The sequence below is a fragment of the Hippocampus comes genome, unplaced genomic scaffold (genome assembly GCF_001891065.2).
Source record: "Hippocampus comes isolate QL1 unplaced genomic scaffold, H_comes_QL1_v1.1 scaffold110, whole genome shotgun sequence".
Lineage (NCBI taxonomy): Eukaryota > Metazoa > Chordata > Actinopteri > Syngnathiformes > Syngnathidae > Hippocampus > Hippocampus comes.
The window spans coordinates 267,582-272,342 of NW_017805498.1; positions in this window are offsets into that span (position 1 = coordinate 267,582).

Sequence of the window (4,761 nt, forward strand, 5' to 3'; positions counted from 1 at the left end):
GTCTGGCTGTGCCTTCTTCCTCCCTTGCTCATTTGCTGGATTCCCTCCGATGCACCTAAAGAATGCCAAAATGTGTCAATGTAAGTCTTATTTTGAGAAGCAAAAGAGCAAAAGACCGCAAAGACATCCAAAAATGGAGACAGAAGATATAACAGATAATGTGATGATTTGGCCTCCAGCGCAGTTAAGTGTCATTCATGAAGACCATTTATCATCTTTTCTCTCATTTTTAATTCTTCATCTTTTGGGTGTCTCTCATCACATGGAGCCATGTGAGGATAACGGATGAAGTCATTATATTTGAATGTCCTGCGGGCATCATTCTCGAATGCACATTGCCATATGCACTCAGAGTACACTTCATTAGGGTATACAGTAATCCCCCGCTCTTTCACTGTTTCGGCTTTGTGGCCAAGGTTACTCACTACCCAAATTTGAACACATTTTTGGGGGATTGGAGAATCCCCTCCATTGTATCGTGACATCTCTAGAAATATATTCTTCTGAAGCACTATAAACGGTATCTTCCGGACAGCCTGGTGGAATTCTATTTGCTCAAGTTTTGTATCTTCACTGGTGGAGCAAGTACAGTGACTATAAAGTGAGTTTCAGTCCTTCTGTTTATGCAGGTGTTTGTGTCTAGAATGGGTGTTACAGTTTTTAACCGACACAAAAGATGGGAGATTCCTTGCACCACCCAATGAGGCCCAATTCAAGGGCTATATAAAAACATCACAAAACAGCAAAACACACACACACACACACACACACACACACACACACACACACACACACATAAAATATATATACATACATTCATATAAAATAATCGTTTTTAATGAAAAAGAGGAAAAAACATACCTGTTGATCATGAAATACAATTTCATAAAACTGCCAGGATCTGTTCACAAACAATTATAACTTTGTGAGCAAAGCTTAGGGCTTCTTGTTTTCCCCTCCACCTTCCTTATTTTTTTCTTTTTCATGAAAGAAAATTGGGGCGCCGGTTTTTGGAACCTCATCAAGCCTTTCTATTCTCGGCCCCTCTGTTGTTCATTGTTTTTATTTTGTTGTTTTTTTTTCTTTTTTATGTTTCTTGGACACGTTGTAACTGTTAGATGAATTTCGTTGTCCTGTACTCACACATGCGCAATGACATTAAATTTGATTCCGGGCTTAAATGAGGCCTTGCTTAATTCCGGTAACTCGATTAAAAAAAAAAAAAAAAAGAAAAAAATACTCAAACACAAGCAAGTGCTCAAGTGCTCCATACAGGTTGACGAGAGCCATCAAATTACTTTTTAAATCCAGGAGATGAAGATGACCCCATACACTTTGATGCTGATAGCCTGACACAGGGGCCGTTCCAAATGAACAAACCTGTCTTACCCAAGCATTGTTGCTGTAGCCGGCAAAATCACTGTGTTCCTGACGTCACGTCGTCTCCGAGACCAAAACCTATGCCATGGGGCCAGATTTGTCCAAAAACGTTAATAGAAAGGAAAATATCGTGCACAGTTTAAACGTAAGAATAAAATGTTAAATCTCTAATGATGAAAACCAGTTGGTTGTGTATTCATCCATCCATCCATTTTCTAATCTGCTTATTTTCACGAGTGTCCCGGGTGTCCTGGAGCCTATCTCCCCTGTCATTGAGCAGTAGGCAGGGGACACCTTGAACCGATTACCAGCCAATAACAGGGCACACAGAGACAAATAACCATCTACGCAAAGACTCACACCTAGGGACAATTTAGAGTGTTCCATTACCCTGCCATGCATGATTTTGGAATGTGGGAGGAAACCGGAGTATCCGGAGAAAACCCACGCAGACACGGGGAGAACATGCAAACTCCATACAGGAAGGCCGGAGTCGAAATCGAAAACTGCACCTCTGCACTGTGAGGCCAACGTGCGAATCCTGAACCACGAATCTTGTTTGCGAGTTTTGAAGTGCGAATCTTGAATCGCGTATCTCGAACCAGGAATCTCGAACTGTGAATCTTGAGTCGCGAAACCTGAACCGCGAATCTTGAACCGCAATTCCTGAATCACAAGTTTTGAATCACGAATCTTGAGTCACGAAATCTGACCCGCAAATCTTGAACCGTGAATCCCAAACAGCGAAATCTGAACCACAAATCTTGAACCGCGAATCCCGAACCATGAATCCTGAACCACGAACCTTGAACTGCAAATCCTGAACCGCAAATCCCGAACCGCGAATCTCGAACCGCAAATCCCGAACCGCGAATCTCGAACCGCAAATCCTGAACCGGTTTGCCGTTCAGGATTCGTGGTTCAAAATTTAAAATTACCAAGTGTCATCACACTATTTTCTGCTCACAACCATCAGGGGGTGTATTTACTGTACACAATATCTACCGATGGCTATAATAGCCATCCAGCAAAAATTTGGGGATTTTATTACTCAAATCTCAAAGATGATAAATTTCATTTCAATGGATAGATTGTTCCAATTTAGCTTCATTGACTTAAGTGTGTATGCCGTGTTTTTCCATTCACCTCTCCAGTGCTCCATTCTGCTTGTCAGCCATGCCCACCTCCTAAGACACTCAGCTCACCTGGGCACACAAGTTTCCTAAAATCAGCAATCAGCCACGATTTACGCCTCTCCTGATCTTTCACTCTCACGTGAGGCTCTCCAGTACAGTGTAACTCCTCTACACCGAAATCATGTTTGCAGCAAGAAATTTTTCACAACAGGGGACTTTTCACTTCAGGTATAGCAAATTTATCACAGATGTAAACACACGCACACAGACACACACACACACACGCACACACGCACGCACACACGCGCACACACACACACACACGCATATGCACACGCACACAAACCTACGTGTACTCTTTATTTTTATTCCAATAGTGCATAAGTATGAGCATACGCTTATTTGACACTTCATATAGCCAGTGTAGAAAGAAAAAAAGGGAAAGAAATTGTGAAATTTACGATCAGCATTCACTTTCACTTACATCAATTTCTTGCATCATGTCTTTTACTTTGCTTCCTCCATCTTTCGTTTTTATTGCTTTTATCCTGTCTTCAAGCATTAAAGCTTTTCTTTTCTTCACTCCTTGGTCTGCAAAGGTCCGTTTTTGAAGCCATTTTAGCAATGCAACGTTCGTGCTGCGTCTGAAACTAACAATAACAAATACTTTCTGTACTACTGCGCATGTGTAAGCCACTGTGGTGCTTGCTGTTGCCGTTTTCCAGCTAAGCAGTAGGAGTCGCTGTAGGCTGAGGTTGGGTTAGATTTTTGCGGAAGGCTTGTTTTCATCGTAGTGAATTTCGTTGCGAGGCAAGGGCAGAGAAAAAGTTTTCGTATTATGCAACAGGGGGATTTTTCGTTGTAGGGGGACCAGAAAGGGGGAATGGTTTTAATGAATGAAGATTTTTTCACACTAGGGGGTATTTTCGCCCATGTAGGTTTCGTTGTAGAGGAGTTTCACTGTACTCGTTTGGACAGACCTCATGTTGTCGATTCTGCCTACATTTGAACATCCTGGCTTGTCATTTTCCTGGTTATCAGCTGAAGCACATTTGGTAGAGCGTGTTGTCCTCTGACTGATTCATTGCCGACTGTTTGCTTTTAAAGCGTTCTTGGGGAAGACACTGAACTCGAAGTTGCCTCCTGGTTGGCGTTGTCAATGAGAAACTGTTATCAATTGCTTTCACCCTGTTCAACAAAGAATAAGTAGACAAACAAATGATCACCTCAGTCTTCTGTCTCCGATTACGAGTCCTGCCTTGGCCTTTCCTGCTTCCTGCTTCCTGCTTTCTGTTTGCCCGTGACTTGGTTTGGTCAGATGTTGTGCTGCAACCACATCACAGTGACAGTTTCCCTATTGTGCTAACTGTGGATTGCAGACATTAAACATGACCAATGATGAATGTGGTGTGATGTACTGCATTTGGGATCTACCTCTCGCTTTTGACATAGATGGATTGTGCGGCCATACTACTCTGAGAAAATCCAGGGACCATGGCCTGGTTCATACTTGGAAGGGAGACCAACTGGGACTACGAGGTACCGTAAACTTACCTATAAGTCTGTGGGGCTGGATTGCAAGTCAGTTTTGGTTACTCAACATTTATGGTACATTTTTACAATACATACATGCAGCCATGCGGGAGATTGCCTGTAGGGATACAATATCATATAAGGGCATGTACGGTCTTTATAAAGCCATATGTTTGGATACAGATATTGTTTAGGATCTCATCAGACTGTGCAGATGTACTTAATGTGCCTGGTGAACGCAATTGTTCACACATGCTCCTAAAATGAAATATCCACAAAGTGAAGTTGACCGCTCAGGGTACAGTTTTACGACTTCTATTCAAGTGTGCATGTAAACTCCCAGCTGGAGGACTTGGAAATACAAACTCGAGTTACAAGCCAGGAGATCCCATCAATGAGGTATTGAAATTCCCACTTCTCCTGCCACCCTTCACCCATCCCACCTGCTGATGTTAAGACTATGAAGGAGCAGTTGTTTTTAAACAAATAAAATGCTTTTAGAACTCTGACCTCGTTTAAAAAATATATATAATTGAATGGACTTTTGGTCTCTTTCTCCTGATGGCCTGGAATTACCATTTGGCACCACAGGAAGCATGTCACAGAGCATCAGCTGCTGTGTCGGGTGGGGGGGGGAGCATGTGATTGGCGGTGTCACGGACCACATGTGGCAAGCCATGCTGGCAGGCAGCAGCAGCATCCTCCTCGACTG